Below are 19,467 nucleotides of genomic sequence, written 5' to 3' on the forward strand. Positions count from 1 at the left end.
CCATCTACTACCACTCTCTGGTTTCTTACACAAAGCCAATTTACTACTTCATTTTAAATGCCAAGCAACCTAAACTTCTGGACCAGACTCCTATGATGAACTTCGTCAAAGGTCTTGCTGAAGTTCCGATTCCTCATGTTCTTCATGGCAGCTTTTCTACTGCATGTACATGGGAGGTGGGGGGAGGGTGGCATGAACTCCCACTTTCCATTAAATGCTCCCAATGGCATGGGTCTCAAATAACCTCTGCCAACCAAGTCCAGCTCCCGGCCTTCACATGGGAGCTTAGCAACTAAACCCAACAGAACAGTTTCTACTGACAAGAGAAGGGGCAAAATCGGGCAAACTGTATCAGTCTCTGCCGTTCCTTTGGATTCATCAGCTATGCAGAAAGAGGGAACCTGCTACATGGGCAACAGTTTGCTCTCCCTATCGTACCGCCCAGGCTTGTGATTAACGTAGACAATTGGGATGCAACATCCACGGTTGATTCAACCAACAGACGGTCTCTAAATTCAGCACGGCATTGGTACATGTTACTTTTTGAATCTCTCACACAATTTTGTGAACCAATTCAGGAACCTGGAGTGGCCTTTGGTGTTAAAGACGCCACATAGGGATAATCTCCAATTATCTCCAATTTTTAGGCATATGAATCTAATAGAATGTACAAATACTAGCAGAAGACATTTTAAAAAAATGTTGAAACATACATTTAAGAGAAGAAATATTGATAGCAAGAACCACTGGAAGGCCATCAGCAGGAAAATAGAAGTGAAATTAGTGGTTATGCAAACTATATTATATTTGCTCCGGTGGGAGGTAGAACTGATTACGGAAAATAACCTTGCCTTGACTCACAAAGCTGAAGTTATTCTGTTTAGATACAATATGATGCATGTTAAAAGGGTTTAAGATAGAGAAGGGGAAAGATTTGGAGATCTGATAGCAAACTATCATCGAATTATTTCAAAGGAATACAGTTTGGCAGCCAAAGAGATTGCTGGTTAACCCAGAGTTTACAACATACCAAATAATATTGATTTTTTTTCATTTGCATGATATATTGAAAGAATATATTGATATACTACATATGTGTGAGCCCAAATGCATTCTAAAGGATGTAACAAGGTTCTGTTTTGATAATTCACCACAGAATTCTGCACAATAATCATTCCAGAACTAACACCACTTAAGAAATTACTTACTGTTTCCCACATGAAAGCAGTGCTAGTTGTAAAATGGCAACTCAGTGTAGTCCTTTTGGATTAAGGAATGTCCCAACTCCTTAATGTTGCCCCAAAATTCAAAGAATGTTGGAAGGAGGATAGGGTTCAGGATTTTCATTCCTAGTGAGTCATGTTTAATACATTAAGCAGTAGTTGCAATGCATTTGCCTCTGCTGCCAACATTCATTTGCATTGACTTTATTGAAATTGGTCATGAGTTTTAAGACAGTGGTATCTGAAACATTGGGCAACATGTTTATGAAGTAAAAGTTGGCTATGCCCTTCATTTTCCTTTCCCCAACACTCAGAAGGAGCAGAAGATTCATGTAGTGCATGTGACACGTTTTTTTTTCCTGGACAGATACGTTAACCAGCAAATCAAAGCTTTCTCCTTCCAGCCTCCCTGGGAAATTTTTGAGCATGGATGATCCTGGTTGATACTGTTGGAAAATGTTCCTTAGCCAGTGGCTATTCCCTCTATGGAGGACACCTCAGTTTCCGGGCACAAGAGCCTACATGCATCAGGGTTGCATTAGGACCTTGACACAGACTCAAATCTGGAAATTCAGACGATTTTCACATCACATCAGACAGCACACATACTTTGCAAATTGGAAAGGAAATATTAGCCATATTTAGAGTAACGCAAGTAGCTATGTGAAGGTACATCCCACTACATCTAATGTAAGTGTCCCAATAATGATGATCAAGCTTAGGTAAAAAAAAATAAATGGTCCAAATGTAATGAAACAGACTATGACTAAGGCCAATAGCAAAACAATAGTGCTGAGTTGATCAGGAAATAAAGTTTCTCATTAAGACCTTTGTGCTAAAGCTTCGCATTCCCTGATTCTTGTTCACAGAAATCCCAGGCATCCACTATTGAGATGTCATCAAGTGATGGAGCAATGACAGCAAAGAGCTCTTACAGGCAAGAAACACAGAAAACAGTTTATATATATATATTTTGTTTCAATTTGATATGGAGTCTGAATTAAGGATTGCAATAATGATATCTGAGTACAATAGAGACCAAAAGTTCTTAACTTTTCACTAAAAAAACACATTAAAAAAATTTCCATGTGGGGAGTTTACAACATGTACTTGCATAAGTAATAAGTATTTTTATGGTCATGTAATGTGTTAAGGTGTAATTATAGCTTTGATTGCTGTTAATTCCTGACCTAGGCATCATATAAATATTTCAAAGCATTTTAACAATTCACAAAAAAGTCCACATTTTTGTAAGCTTGATTATATCAGAGCTGCAACCTGTGCTGTGTGTGATGACAGGCTGAAATACAGAAAGCGATTTCAACTACACATTCCCAAATATCCTTAAGTTGCAAATGGAAATAATGGTAAGCACTCGTGATTTTGACATCATCATTATTTTTAAAATCCATCTTTTTGATGTTACCTATTAGTATCTAACCAAGGGAAAAAATCCTAGCAAAATCATTGCTGAGTTTATCAAGGCAGTTGGCTATAATGAGTAATATCCTGCTTGGTATCTATTTATCTGTTGATGTCACAGAGTCATAGAATCATATAGCATGGGACAGGCCTATAGCCCATCTCATCTATGCTATGGTTGACACAGAGCCCTCTAAATCTCTCATATCTTTGTACTTATCTTGTTGGATTTTAAATGTTGCTAATGTGCCAATCTCATCCACTATTTCTGGATGAGGTTGGCTCATTCCAAATAGACATAACCTCTTGAATGAAGAAGCTGCTCCTGATGCCTCCCTCCCTGATGCCTCTGACCCTAAACTTATGTCCTCTTGTCCTCAACACCTTCTCCCTAGGAAAAAGACACCCTTTTTATGTCCCTCATGATTTTATATATGTCTATCCAGTCACTCCTCTGTATCCCTGGCAAACTATTTCCCTTTGCAAATAGGTGCTGTCCTCCAATTCCATTCCAAAGTTAGAGTGACCAAGTTTCCATCCTAATCTTCAATGCTATTCAAATGGTGTTTATTATCTCTACCCACGACCATGTGGGTTTCCCTCAGATGCTCTGGTTTCCTCCCACATGGGAGTAAAATCAAACTGCTGGAGGAACTCAAGAGGTCAAGTAGCAGCTGTGGGAAGTGAGTAATTGTTGACATTTTGGGTCGAAGTGGTTACGGGTGATGATCTGGAGTTCTTTGTTTATAGATAATGGTGGAAAGGGAGCCAATTGAAGATCCTAAGAGAACTGGATAGATTATTAAAAGAAAACATATTCCAAAGTTACAGGGGAAAAAAGCTACAATGGACTGACAAGACCGTTCTGCAAAGAGCAAGCACAGACTCAATGAAATAAAATTTCCTTCCACCATGCTGTGACAATACTACAATGATCTAAGTGCCTACCAAGTCCAAACAAAGATTTATAGGCAAATTGCCATCTCTCTTTCTATGCGCCCAACTGCTTTTTTTTGTCAAGCCTGCTAGAGCTTTGTTTCATTGTGATAAAACCCTGAGAGCATCTGCAAACAATGCAGTTTTATTTAAAGTGGCAACATCTACACTGGCAAAAGCCAGCAAGAAAAATAACACAAATACAGCAACTAATCAAGACTGCCTCCAAGCCAGTATTCTTTGAATAAATCTTCATTAAAAGAAAGAAAATATCGCAAAATTTCAACAAATAAGCACTTACATGGCATAATTTCTGCAGTACTGTTGTGATCAGAAAAAAATCTGTTGTCATTTCTCAATTACATAAAGTCCCTTTGAAAAGTAGTAGACTCAGTACACAATGCTGAATCAGTAACCCCCAATAGTAACCTTCAAAAGGTGGTCTCACAAGCAAAGTTATTGCTAGTGCTCTGTGCAAAAATAATATTATAGTACACAGCAATTTCTGGCCCAGGATTAATCAATCACAACCTCCCTTTCCAAATTCTACAAATTTATTATTGACTTTGATACTGCTGATCTTCTAATGTTGATTTCATTTTGTACTTGATCCATTTTTAACTCATGAGATTGTGAGGTTTGACATTTCATCTTTTGGCAAAAAATAAATGGGGGCACTGTTATGTTTTGTAACTCAAAAACATAAAACTAATTGAAAGTAAAAACACAGAGCTGAGAATGCATGTCTTAATTTTGTTTTACTTCAGCGAGACGCGCACATGATGACGCATGCCATTCAAGTACTCTTATATATAACCCGTAAGGATCTATGTAAACAAAAGAAGAAGGCTTAATCAAACAATATGTTTACAATATCACTCAAATATTACTGAATTATTAAATAGACAACACTCCTCTATTCTTAGCTATAAGTATGGATTAAGTTGTCCCATTCAGGCCGAAAGATTTTATTGCTAAGGAGAAAATCTTACTCTTGTGGGATAATGTCTTTCTTGACAATGGGGACGTCACTCTGCTTGGTAGATGAGACTTGTGGCCGTGAAACAATCTCATGTTCTGGAGTCTAGTTTGTGGCAGTGGTAAGAGTTGACTCTGGGACTGCGGGAAGTGGTTCTGACAGCTCTGGACACCTTTCTTCGCTAACAATCGACTCTGGTTTCGTCAACTGATCAATGTGTCGTCTCCAGATGACATCAGAGTGTAGGAGAGTGGTCCAGATCTGTTCTTAATCTTGACAAATACGCACTTTTGATCAAAGTTGTAGTCCTTTGCTAGGACTGCTTATCCAGGAGTGAAACATCGAACCTCCTTGTTTGAGGAGCTCTCAACTCGTCTCAGTTGTTTGTTCTGCATACTCCTTCTGAGATTATGTTTGAGGACGTCCGAGCATGAATGACCCAGGAGCAGCATAGCTGGTGAGTTGCTGGTTGTAGAGTGTGCTGTATTACAATACGCACAGAGGAAATTGAGGAGCTTCAGATTCAGTGTTAGTGTAGTGTGTTCTGCTGACAGTGCATTCTTTAGACTCTGGATGAAACTTTCCACCAAGTCATTTATAGCTGTGTGGTATGGTACAAATTTAATATATCATATTCCATTCATTTTCAGGAATGAATGAAACTGTTCTGCAGCAAACTGTGGTCCATTGTCACTGACTAATGGTCCTGGACCACCAGTCCTTGAGAAGAGGCTTCTCAACACATCAGCAATGTGTGAGACTGTAGTGGAGGCTATTGGGAGCATTTATAGCCACTTTCTAGCTGCATCCACTAATACCAAGAAATTAGTGCCCAAGAGTGGTCCAGCAAAATCCACAAGAATCATCTGCTCGGGCAATGCAGGTCATTCCCAGGGATGGAGCAGCGCTGCTTTTGGCATCTTCTGGACATGTTGGCATCCTGAACAGTGCATAGCAAGCTGCTCAATCTGCTGGTCTATCTCAGGCCACTAGACAAAGTTTCAAGACAACAGTTTCATTTCGACAATGCTTAGATGACCAGCATGTAGCTCCTCCAACAATTGAGCTCTCAGCTTGGATGGTACAACTCTCAATGTCCATATAAGGTAACCCCCATTAAGTTTATCCTGCGCTGGTAAAAATGGGAGAACTGGGATTTCTGCTGCACATTTGGGTGGCTGAGCAGACCTGAGGTCACAACAGGAGGAATGTCCTCATTTGTAAATGACTCAGATAGTTCTTTTTCCAAGGATAAGCATGACAAACCATCAGCATTTCCATGATTAATCATTCTCTTGAATTTGACCTTATAATTGTGTCCTCTAAGAAACAGAGCCCATCTCTGCATTCATGGATTCTATAACACACTTCTATGGATTGAAAATGGACACTAGTGATTGATGATCAGTAATGAAGGTAAGCTCTCTCCTGTACAAATACTGGTTGAATTGTTTTACACCCCAAATCAGACTCAAGGCCTCTCTGTTATCAGTGCACAATATTTCTCTGCAGCAGTAAGGGAATGTGATGCAAAGGCTATAGAATGTTCACTTCTATCTCTCATAGCATGACTGCCCCTAAGGCAAGGCATCAAAGGCAAGCTTCACTGCGTGATGAGGATTATACTGTGTGAGTACAGTGTCTGACATCATCATTTCCTTTACCTTTTTGTCCATTGCCATTTCTTCACGGTCTGTAGTAATGAATTCAAGAGACATGGCACAGTAGCCAGGTTAAACAGGCATCTGTTATAGTAATTGACAAATCCTAATATGGACCACAACTGTACCATGTCTTTTGGCTTTGAAGCATCCATCTCTGCTTGAACCTTCTCGGTACATTTCTGCAAATTCTCGTGTGTCAATGTTGTGACCACAGTAAGTTCAAAGTTCCAAGTACATTTATTATCAAAGTATGCAAACATTATAGAAACTTGAGATTTTTTTTTCTTACTGGCAGCCACAAAACAAAGAAACATCAAAAGAACCCATATAAAAAGACCATCAAACACCCAATGCACAGAGACAGAACAAAAATACAAACTGTGCAAATAATAAAAGTAAGCAAATAGCTTCAGAACTAAAGTTTTACAGAAGACACAAAGACAGACATCACTGCAGCTGGAGCAGGCCATAGCCTCAGCTCAGTGCGGAGCTGAGTAAATGTCCCAGAGCAGCGAGCAGAACTGGCCCTCGCCTCACCTCCGGACCCGACACCCTGACCTTTTCAATCTGGTCTGGCGCTTAAATCATCCAAACATTGCGTCGTTCCCTGCTTCTGGACACTTTAGAGCCTGAGCATTAATTCACTTTCAGATTCTATTATAGGGGAAATGGCATTCAAATGGTGGATGGATCTCCAATGAAGTTTTAGTTGTCTCAGTCACTCACCACCCCAAAATGCTGGCCCTCCTGTTTTTACCACATACAAGCCCAATCTTGCTTGTTGATTGTTGTAAACAGCAGGAATTCTGTAGATGCTGGAAATTCAAGCAACACACATCAAAGTTGCTGGTGAACGCAGCAGGCCAGGCAGCATCTGTAGGAAGAGGTACAGTCGACGTTTCAGGCTGAGACCCTTCGTCAGGACTAACTGAAGGAAGAGTGAGTAAGGGATTTGAAAGTTGGAGGGGGAGGGGGAGATCCAAAATGATAGGAGAAGACAGGAGGGGGAGGGATAGAGCCAAGAGCTGGGCAGGTGATAGGCAAAAGGGATATGAGAGGATCATGGGACAGGAGGTCCGGGAAGAAAGACAAGGGGGCGGGGGGGACCCAGAGGATGGGCAAGAGGTATATTCAGAGGGACAGAGGGAGAAAAAGGAGAGTGAGAGAAAGAATGTGTGCATAAAAATAAGTAACAGATGGGGTACGAGGGGGAGGGGGGGCCTTAGCAGGTTAGAGAAGTCGATGTTCATGCCATCAGGTTGGAGGCTACCCAGACGGAATATAAGGTGTTGTTCCTCCAACCTGAGTGTGGCTTCATCTTTACAGTAGAGGAGGCCATGGATAGACATGTCAGAATGGAAATGGGATGTGGAATTAAAATGTGTGGCCACTGGGAGATCCTGGAAGGGCCCCCCTCCCCCTCGTACCCCATCTGTTACTTATTTTTATGCACACATTCTTTCTCTCACTCTCCTTTTTCTCCCTCTGTCCCTCTGAATATACCTCTTGCCCATCCTCTGGTCCCCCTCCCTTGTCTTTCTTCCTGGACCTCCTGTCCCATGATCCTCTCGTATCCCCTTTTGCCTATCACCTGTCCAGCTCTTGGCTCTATCCCTCCCCCTCCTGTTTTCTCCTATCATTTTGGATCTCCCCCTCCCCCTCCAATTTTCAAATCCCTTACTCACTCTTCCTTCAGTTAGTCCTGACGAAGGGTCTCGGCCTGAAACGTCGACTGTACCTCTTCCTACAGATGCTGCCTGGCCTGCTGCGTTCACCAGCAACTTTGATGCGTGTTGTTGATTGTTGTATTTCACTGTTATGAATGTCATTCCCACAAGGGTTATCTGTTCTCCAGTATAAATTCTTAGTTAAATATCTGGCAACCGACCTATTGTCTCAGCTTGCTCCTGCCCCACTGACCTATTGTCTCAGCTTGCTCCTGCCCCACTCGACCTATTGTCTCAGCTTGCTCCTGCCCCACCGAACTCGTTTCTGCATATCTGCATACCTCGACACTGTTTTATCACCCCTTGTTCAATCCCTTCCTACCTATGTTCGTGACACTTCTCACGCTCTTAAACTTTTCAATGATTTTAAGTTCCCTGGCCCCCACCGCTTTATTTTCACCATGGATGTCCAGTCCTTATATACTTCCATCCCCCATCGGGAAGGTCTCAAAGCTCTACGCTTCTTTTTGGATTCCAGACCTAATCAGTTCCCCTCTACCACCACTCTGCTCCGTCTAGCGGAATTAGTCCTTACTCTTAATAATTTCTCCTTCGGCTCCTCCCACTTCCTCCAAACTAAAGGTGTAGCTATGGGCACCCGTATGGGTCCTAGCTATGCCTGCCTTTTTGTTGGGTTTGTGGAACAATCTATGTTCCGTGCCTATTCTGGTATCTGTCCCCCACTTTTCCTTCGCTACATCGACGACTGCATTGGCGCTGCTTCCTGCACGCATGCAGAACTCGTTGAATTTATTAACTTTGCCTCCGACTTTCACCCTGCCCTCAAGTTTACCTGGTCCATTTCCGACACCTCCCTCCCCTTTCTAGATCTTTCTGTCTCTATCTCTGGAGACAGCTTATCCACTGATGTCTATTATAAGCCTACTGACTCTCACAGCTATCTGGACTATTCCTCTTCTCACCCTGTCTCTTGCAAAAACGCCATCCCCTTCTCGCAATTCCTCCGTCTCTGCCGCATCTGCTCTCAGGATGAGGCTTTTAATTCTAGGACGAGGGAGATGTCTTCCTTTTTTAAAGAAAGGGGCTTCCCTTCCTCCACTATCAACTTTGCTCTTAAACACATCTCCCCCATTTCACGTACACCTGCTCTCACTCCATCCTCCCGCCACCCCACTAGGAATAGGGTTCCCCTGGTCCTCACCTACCACCCCACCAGCCTCCGGGTCCAACATATTATTCTCCGTAACTTCCGCCACCTCCAATGGGATCCCACCACTAAGCACATCTATCCCTCCCCCCGCCTCTGCATTCCGCAGGGATCGCTCCCTACGCAACTCCCTTGTCCATTCGTCCCCCCCATCCCTCCCCACTGATCTCCCTCCTGGCACTTATCCACGTAAGCACACTTCCTCCCTTACCACCATTCAGGGCCCCAAACAGTCCTTCCAGGTGAGGCGACACTTCACCTGTGAGTCGGCTGAAGTGATATACTGTGTCCGGTGCTCCCGATGTGGCCTTTTATATATTGGCGAGACCCGACGCAGACTGGGAGACCGCTTTGCTGAACATCTACGCTCTGTCCGCCAGAGAAAGCAGGATCTCCCAGTGGCCACACATTTTAATTCCACATCCCATTCCCATTCTGACATGTCTATCCACGGCCTCCTCTACTGTAAAGATGAAGCCACATTCAGGTTGGAGGAACAACACCTTATATTCCGTCTGGGTAGCCTCCAACCTGATGGTATGAACATCGACTTCTCTAACTTCCGCTAAGGCCCCACCTCCCCCTCGTACCCCATCTGTTACTTATTTTTATGCACACATACTTTCTCTCACTCTCCCTTTTTCTCCCTCTGTCCCTCTGAATATACATCTTGCCCATCCTCTGGGTACCCCCCCCCTTGTCTTTCTTCCTGGACCTCCTGTCCCATGATCCTCTCGTATCCCCCTTTGCCTATCACCTGTCCAGCTCTTGGCTCTATCCCTCCCCCTCCTGTCTTCTCCTATCATTTTGGATCTCCCCCTCCCCCTCCAACTTTCAAATCCCTTACTCACTCTTCCTTCAGTTAGTCCTGACGAAGGGTCTCGGCCTGAAACGTCGACTGCACCTCTTCCTACAGATGCTGCCTGGCCTGCTGCGTTCACCAGCAACTTTGATGTGTGTTGCTTGAATTTCCAGCATCTGCAGAATTTCTGTTTGCGTAGTTAGATATCTGTAGGCTTCAGTTCAGTATTTTTGAAATGCCAATCAAAATAATTTTGTGGAATGACTGAAACAGGGGAGCTCGTGTCCAATTCCCTTTTAATTAATTTACCATTCACTTCTGGTGTAACCATATTGCTTGTCTCCTGTAAGTTTTTCACATTGTAAATCTCAAGTCTACTCAGTCCTGAGTCACTCTCATCATTGCCAGGTTTTTCATCAGCAGCATGCAGGTTAGTGCTCTTTCTGGAACTGCAACTTGACAATTTATCCTTTCTCTTCCCTACAGAGTCCATTTATTTTTGTCTGCCTGACATGCCCTTTATATGTGTCCTACTTTGTTGCATTTTCTGAAAGTTTCACCTTTAAATCGGCATTGGTCTAGTGTATGTGAGCCCCTGCCACAATGGTAACACAATTTGTTTGGCCAGATGGGTTTCTGTTTAGACGTTGCAATTTTGTTCATACCCAATTTCATTCCTGACTGCAACTCAATTGTGTCTCTATCTGCTGTTTTTACTGATACAGCAATTTCAACTGCTCTTTTAAATATGAGTTGTGCTTCAGTTAGGAGCCATTTTTGAATGCTTTCTTGGAAGTTTCCACAAACTAAATGATCTCTCAGTGCATCATTAAGCCAATCACTAAACTGACAATGCTCACACTAATTCTTCAATTCAGACAGGTACACTGAAATGGATTCCCCTTACTTTTGATTCCACTTATGAAACTTAATGTGTTCTGCAATCAACAGTAGTTTTGGTTTCTGCATTACTTTCATGATATCAGCAAAGCTCATTTCAGCTGGTTTGGTTGGGGGTGTTAAATTTCTAAGCAAACTGTATGAGCTTCTATCCAGTACACTGTGCAAAACTGGCACTTACTTGCATTGGCTATTTCATTTGCTTCAAAATACTGCACAATTCAGTCAGTATACTACATCGTCTTATCTTTTGTGCAATCAAGTGCATCTATTGTCCTAATGTAGTCAGTCATTTCTGCAATATATATATATATTATTAACACCTGTTTATGAACCTATGAATTTGTATGTTCTCTGCCTTTTTTAAACCCAACCATCTGTGTCCCTTCCCAAAGAAGTGCTGCACAGTTCTTTTATTCAACTGTTTCTTGCTACACTTTTTAAAAACTCAAATGTCTCGCTGCACTTCAACAGATTTGTTCAAAGCTTCCTTATCACCACTTTTATGTCTTGTAACTCCAAAACACAAAACTATTTAAAGCAACAACACGCAGCTGGGAATTTGTGTTTTAGTTTCATTTTTACTTGAGTGAGATGTGCACATTATGCTGTGGTAATAGGATTACGTATGCCATTCATGTACTTTTACATATAACCCATAATGAATTATGTAAACAAACAAAGAATGCTTAATCAAACAATATATTTACAATATTACTGAAATATTAAATACACAATCACAATTTTTGACATGATGTCTATTGTGTTCGATCATCCTCTTCAACATCCACTCCCTGCCCTATGCACTTGCCCATGAAACCACAGGAGATACAACACAACTCCTTTTAACTCTTCCTTTCCTACTATTCTTGGAGTTAAACAAACTGGTCATTTGAAGCACTGATTCATTTGTAGTTCCTACAATCCAGTGCTCACAATATAGTTTTATCAACTGAATGATAATTGGGTGGAGACAGAAAGGAAGACAGATGTTGAAATATGAAGAAACAAACACAAGCTACTGAAGGAACTCAGCTGATCAAGCAGCATCTATAGCAGGAAATGAAGATGAGATTGACAAGACAGTACCAATGCAGTCATCGATGTAGCAGAGCAAGAGTTGGGGAGTGGTGCCAGAGTAGATTTGGAACAAAGACTGCTCGACGTAGTCAATGAAAAGACAGGCATTGCTACGGACCATGTGAATACCATTTCCCTCTACAGATGCTGCCTAACCTGCTGTGCTCCTCAAACAGCTTGTTTTGTGTAGAAGATTGGGCGAGCATTTTGCAGACCACCTACATTTAGTCCACCAGGATGGTTCCTGACACTTTTAATTTTTCATCTTATTCCCACTCTGACCTATCAGTTTGTAGTCTCCTATACTGTTGAATGTAAAACTGAAAACCAGAATCTCTTCTTCTGCTATGGCACATTGGTACTCTCCAGACTCTGCACCAAACTTTAAAACTTCAAATAACCACTTCTGTGTTTGTACTGGCTTGTTTTGATTTAGGTTATTCACCTGTAATAATAAGACCATAAGATCATAAGATATAGGAGCAAGCCATTTGGCCCATTGAGTCTGCTCTGCCATTTCATCTTGGCTTATCCAATTTTCCTCTTATCTACAATCTCCTGCCTTCTCCTCGTATCCCTTCATGCCCTGACCAATCAAGAATCTATCAACCTCTGTCTTAAATGTACATAAAGACTTGGACACCACAGCTGCTTCTGGCAAAGAATTCCACAGATTCACCACTCTCTGGCTAAAGAAATTCCCCCTTATCTCCATTCGAAAAGGACATCTCTCTATTGAGGCTGTGTCTTAGACTTTACCACCACAGGAAACATCCTCTCCACATCCACTCTATCAAGGCCTTTCACCATTCGATAGGTTTCAATTAGGTCGCCCCTCATTCTTCTGAATTCTAGTAAACAAAGGCCCAGAGCCATCTAACATTTTTCATATGACAAGCCGTTCAATCTTGGAATTATTTTCGTGAACCTTTGAACCCTCTTCAGTTTCAGCACATCCTTTCTAAAATAAAGGGTCCAAAACTGTTCATAACACTCCAAGTGAGGCCTCATCAGTGCTGTATAAAGTCCTGACATTACTTCCTTGTTTTTAAAATGGCTCAGTTCTCCTCTGTCCATGAGAAAGGCTTGACATAGTGGTCTATAACTCTGCACCTTTCAGTTTTTAATATTCATTTGCTTGTATTTTCTCTCTGACTTTCTCTCTAATGAACCTCATTAACCTATTAACTAAATGACATAATCCACAAACTATCCCCATAGCAACCAGGGTTCATTGATGAGGATACATCACCTGGAACTAAAGGACAGAGCTTAACAATAAGGCATTGCCCGTTTAAGGAAGAGGAGATAAGGGATTTCTTCTCTCAAAGCATCATGCATGTGTGGAATTCTCTACCCCAGAGAGTTGTGAAGACTGAGTCACTGAACATTTTCAGTGTTGAGGCAGACAGATTGTTGGATTATAGGGGAATCAAGCGCCATAGGGAATAAGAACAAAAGTTGAAGTGAGGCCAAATTCAGATCAGCTGCAATTTTTTTTTAAGATTAAAGATTAGCTTTATTTGTCACATGTATATTGAAGTACTGAAAAATCCAGTGAAATGTGTTACTTGCATCAACCACCAACATAGTGCATGGATGTGGTGAGGGAAGCCCACAAGTGTCACCATGCTTCGGGTATGAACTTAGCATGCTCACAACTTACTAATCCTGACCCACATGTTTTTTGGAATGTGAGAGTCCAGAGCATCCAGTGGAAACCCACACGGTCACAGGGAGAATTTACTAACTTTTTACAGGCAACAGTGAGAATTGAACTCTGACCTTCTGATGGCTGACACTGTTCAGTGTTACACTAGCCACTATGCTACCCCATGCCACCCAGTCTTGTTGAACAGCACAGCAACCTTGAAGGCCTATATGCTAGGGAAGATTAGTGTTTTGGCATCAATTTTGAATCTCACAAGGGCAGTTACTACACCTTTGAGTGAACCTAAAGGGCTGAATACCTGAACAGTTACTGCTTGGAGTTCTGCACTGGTGTGGTTCCATAAAGTTCAAAAATATCCTGGACATGGAGCTTTTCTCCAAATTGCAGAGGCTTGTAATTTTCAGTGACTGATGGAGCAGCACTGCATGTCACTGACTTCAGTGAGAATTCTGCACAAAGATCTAGTGATTTCTGCAGTGCGGATTTCTCATTTCCCAAGGTCAGGACATATCTGACGTCAATTCAGGTGGTGGCTCAAAGGGATCTTTTGTGTTCTTCAATGTATCAATGGTGTCTGAGCAGCCAATAACATGAATGTTAGTGAATGGTACAGTATCATCGAATGCTACTATGAAGGACAATGCTATCTTTTCGTAGTGTCATCTTCTTACTATTGGGCTGGAGGTACAAAAGCCTAAAGTTCCACACCACCAAATTAAAGAAAGCTACTTTGTTCAACCGTTCACTTCTAGAACCAACGTAATCACTTCAGTTTAGAACACTATGACCACTTTAATCACTTTGCGCTAAAATGAACTTTGGTTTGATTTTACAAAGGTTATGGGATTTATTTAACCTGAATTTTTAGAACAGAAGTAATAGAAAACATGGCCCATCAAACCTGTCCCACCATTCAATATCATAGCCAAAATGTTTCAGAACTCATCTTCTCTTCTGGGCCAGATCTCCACTGCCCTCAGTTCTATGATTTTACAAAAAATTACCCACTTCTTCCTTAAGTACTCCCAATGACCCACCCTCCACAACCCTCCTGGCATTCCCTTTTTTCTCTCTTCTGCCTTTTGGGAGAAGATAAAGGTGCTTGAAAGCCTGGCCATCCAGATTTAAGAACACCTTCGACCTCACTGCTATCAGAATTCTGAACCAGTCACCTCTATCACATCCCCTTCACAGTGATGCTGCCACATTCTCGAACTCTTGCACTTTTGTCGCTTTAGTGCTTCTAACTTCATCATTCCATTAATGGCACTTATTGCTGTATTTATTGTTGTACTTATCATTACCGTGTACTCTGTTTACACTGTGAGCTTCACTTGAGCAAGGAATTTCATTGCACCCTGGTGTCCATGACAACAAATTAACCTGAATCTGTTGAAAATTCCAGAGACTTTTTACCATCTGCAGGAGGAAGTTTGTATGCACCTTAGCCTTAATAAACTACTCCATAATCTTTCAAGCAGCCCTTAGTAATTGTATATCAACACCAAACATATCCAAACCATATAGATGTGACTTTAGCCCATCTATTATTTCCTGACAATGACTTGAAGTGTGGGCAGCAACCATTGCACTAAAGGGCGATGTGCCCTGCAACAGGATACACTCTTCTTAGTGCTCTCTGAGGGCACCATGTATCCCATGAGTGCACAGTCAAAATAGACTTGCCTTGTGAAATCACCATTGTGGTTCACTCCCTTTAAGAAGAGTTCAATTTGACCCGCAGATTTTACCGACACCACTCCTTGTCAGTAAGCAGGGGTAAAGGCATCCACCACTAATCCTCCATGGGTGACCATGCAAATGAGGCCAAATACTAGGGATGTTGTTGGGTGGGGAGCAGTTGCAAAACGTAAGTGGATGGGGTGGGGGATAGTAATACACAAGTGGAAGGAAGGGGTAGGTCTCCCAAAGTCAAAGCTAAAGTCAAATTTACTGTCATATACACAAAGCACAGGTGCAATGAAAAATTATTTTTAGTGGCATCACAAGCACGTATCATTAAATATTAGCTACAAGAAAAAAACATAAACAAGACTTATACCTTTTTTAACAAGAAAAAAAACACAATTAGAACAAATAAAGAAGTGATCAAAGTAGTCAAGAGTGTGTAGTGATTATGGTTGTTCTGAATTCCCTTTATTTCCCTTTGAGCATGAAAAGGATTCATTATTTCACATACACTTAACTGTCCCAACAGATCCCAGGGAAAATACTGATCATATATCAGGCAGGGTTTCAGTGTGGTGTACTCATTGTTGAACTATGAGTTAATCATGAAGGTTATGCTCCAGTTCCTGTTTCATGAATGAGAAATGCAGTAAAGAAATGCCACACACATTTGAGTGAATCATGATTGGAAGCATTCAGTCCAATTTCCCAATCAGTGTGACTTCATAAAGAAATGAGTAAAGCACCAAAATATATCCAAATTTATTTCTGCTGTAATTATGCACAAAAATGCAAATACAAATGGGTTGAATTCCTTATCAATAAAGTTGTTGGTTTAACTCTCCACCCACATCACATGACTGCCCATTTCCAACTGAGACAGGCCTTTAGGAAGGCCACAAAAGCCATTTTTCCCCTCTGGGTGCTATAGCAAGAGGAAAAGGAGATTGGAGATATTTCTATAGCTCCCTCCAATCTTGATTACAAGAAATCATGCTGTCCCTGCTTCTCCAGAGTTATATACTTTGCTCCCTTCCATTTACAGGTGGGGAGAGGGCACCTATCGCATCTCACTCACCTGAAATTTGCACCTTGCGGTAAATAACACAATGGTTTCCATTATCAACTTACTCATTGAGATGGGCTCCTGCACCAGAACAGTTTCTCAAATACAATCTATTTTCAGACTGAAATGGCTAAAGGTAATACTTGGTTAAACAATAGGTCAGTTAGTTTGTGACAATAACGCTTTGCAAAGTGTGATGCTTCTTAAATTGAACTCAGGTCAAAGCATGGGTAACAGTTTCCAACCATGAAGATATTGCATACCTTGTGAAATGCCAGCAACTGGTGCAAAAACAAAGTTTGAAAACTATTCAGATGATATAGCTATGGTACTTTTTTTAGAATCTCCAGGATTCTCAAACCGTAATAAGAGTTAATCAGTCCTTCAGTGGCATTGTCGACACTTTTCACCGCCTTGGTAATCAGCCAACATAAGCAAAGTCCCCACCCACCTCAGACTATTCCACTATTAAAAGACTATTGAACGGTCCCCTGTTACAATAACATGGATTCTTGACCTCACAGTCCACTATGGTATAGCTTTGCATCTTACTGACTGCCTGCACTGCACTGTGTCTGAAACAGTAACAGTTTATTCTGCACTGTTATAATGAAATGATCTGTATAGAGGTACATCCATTGGTATTTCCACTGTACTTAGGTATATGTGACAATCTCCTTCGACTCCTCGCACTTCCTTCATCCCAAGGTGTAGCCATGGGCACTTGCATGGGTCCCTTTTCGTCAGCTATGTGAAACAACCCATGTTCCAAGTCCACACCAACATCACTCCCCAACTCTTTCTACGCTACATTGACGACTACATTTGGTGCTGCTTCCGTACCCATGCTGAGCTCGGCAATGTCATCCATTTGATCCATTTCTGACCCCCCTCCCCTTTCTCAATCTCTCTGATTCCATTTCTGGAGACATTCCATTTACTGATACCTTTTATAAGCCCACTGATCTCACAGCCATCCAGTATACCTTTCCTACTCTCTCACTTGTAAAAATGTCATTCCCTTTTCTCAGCTCCTCCATCTCCACCACATCTTTTCTCAAGATGAGCCTTTTCATTCCAGAACAACCGAGAAGTCCTCCTCCTTCAAAGAAAGAGACTTCCCTTCCTCCACCATCAACGCTTCCCTCACCCACATCTCTTCCATTTTGCACATGTCTGCCCTCACCCCATACTCTGGCTGCCACACCGGCGATAGGGTTCCTCTTGTCCTCAACTACCACCCCACCAGACTCTGCGTCCAGAGTAACTTCCATAATCTCCAACGGGATCCTACAGCCAAAAACATCTTTCCCTCACCCCTACCCCTCTCTCACTTTCCACCTTCCTCCGGGATCGCTCCCTACACGACTTCCTTGTTCACTCATCCCTCTCCACTGATCTCTCTCCCGGCACATCCTTGCAAGGAGAACAAGTTGCACAGCTGCCCTACACCTCCTCCCTCACTATGATTCAGGGCCTCAAACAGCCCTTCCAGGTGAGACAACACTTCACATGTCAGTCTATTGGGGTCATCTACTGTATCCGGTGCTCCCGGGGTGACCTCCTGTATATCAATGAGACCCGACATAGACTGGGAGACTGCTTCGTCGAGCACCTTTACTCTCCGCCACAGAAAATATGATTCCCCGCTGGCACCCATTTCAAATTAACTTCTCATTCTGACATGTCAGTCCATGGCCTCCTCTATTGCCATGATGCAGCCATACTCAGGTTTGAGGAGCAACAGTTTATATTCCGTCTGGGCAGCCTCCAACCTAATGATATGAATGTCGAATTCTAAAATTTCCGATAATTACCCCATCTGCTCTCCTTCACCATTCCCCATTCTTGCTTTCCTCTCACACCATCCCTTACCAGCCCATCACCTCCCTCTGGTGCTCCTCCCCTTTCCCTTTCTTCCGTGATCCTCCATCCTCTCCTGCCAAATTCCCTCTTCTCCAGTCCTTTATTTCTCCCATCAATCAACTTCCCAGCTCTTAACTTCACTCCCTCCCCCTCTCAAGGTTTCACCTATCGCTCGCCGCCTTGTTCTGACATCTTCCCCCTTCCTTTCCAATCCTGATGAACAGTCTCGGCCTGAAACGTTGACTGTTAATTCCCATTCATCGATGCCAGCTCCTCCAGCAAATTGTGTGTATTGCTGTAGATTTCAAGCATCTACAGTACCTCTTGTGTCTGTGACAATAATAAACCAATTTGTTAATTTACCAACAAACAGGATAATATGTATGTTTGTGTATGTGTGTCTATGGGTGTATAATAGTTAATTTGACAACAACTATTATTCTATATAAATACTCATCACAAGCAGCTTCATCTAACACAACAGCCTTTACATAAAAGGTCAGTGTCATAATCTCCCAATGGACAACAAAGTGCTATGAATAAAAGTTAAGTTTGCTACACTGCAGCAACTATTCTATTATCTCAAAGTTTGTGCATTACAGCACCTAAATTGGTTGATCAAATTCCAATTAGTTTCAGTTTATTTCCAAAGGAATATGACAAATTTCATTACCTTAGTAAGGAGTTAAAGCTCTTCAAAAGTGAAGGTAAGCATTACGAAGATCCTGAAGCTGCAGTGTTCTAAAGTACCTTCAATAGAACCGCAACAATCCTGAACATTATCAGAAAACAACCATACAATCGCTTGATGACTGAATTCCATTCCCTTGCTGGTCCTCTATTCTTCATCTTCACCCACAACACTGTACGGCTCAGGCAGACCTGATGTGCTCAGAAAACCAGTCAGAAATTTGATGTTGCTGAACATGTGATGTGCTAACTAATGCCCATTTAACTCCGCTTCTGAAGTACAATTACACTGAGGTCAATGCAACCCAGTTGCAGAAATGTATGTTGGTATGGAAAACATTCTGTATCACTCATTTAACTAATACAACAAAGGATAAGTATCTGCCTTCTGTCTGAACTAACAGGAGCAATCTGCTGTGGTCATTTAAACAATAGGATCTTTGTTTTAGTTCTGTTATGGTATGCAACATGATGGTTTGTGTCTCACTGTATTTAAGATCTGGAGCTGTGTTTGACTTCTAACTAAACTCCAGGGATTTGAACAAAGGGGATAATCCTTTTTAAGTGTTATCATTTCCTTCTG

General features: G+C 41.9%; 1 protein-coding gene across 3 annotated transcripts in view; it reads right to left on the reverse strand.

The window, feature by feature from the left end:
- nfatc1 (nuclear factor of activated T cells 1) overlaps positions 1-19,467 on the reverse strand; it is a 302,956-nt gene that overhangs the window by 196,217 nt on the left and 87,272 nt on the right. The window lies entirely within an intron of this gene.

The sequence above is a fragment of the Mobula hypostoma genome, chromosome 1, assembly GCF_963921235.1.
Source record: "Mobula hypostoma chromosome 1, sMobHyp1.1, whole genome shotgun sequence".
In the NCBI taxonomy this organism is placed as follows: Eukaryota; Metazoa; Chordata; class Chondrichthyes; order Myliobatiformes; family Myliobatidae; genus Mobula; species Mobula hypostoma.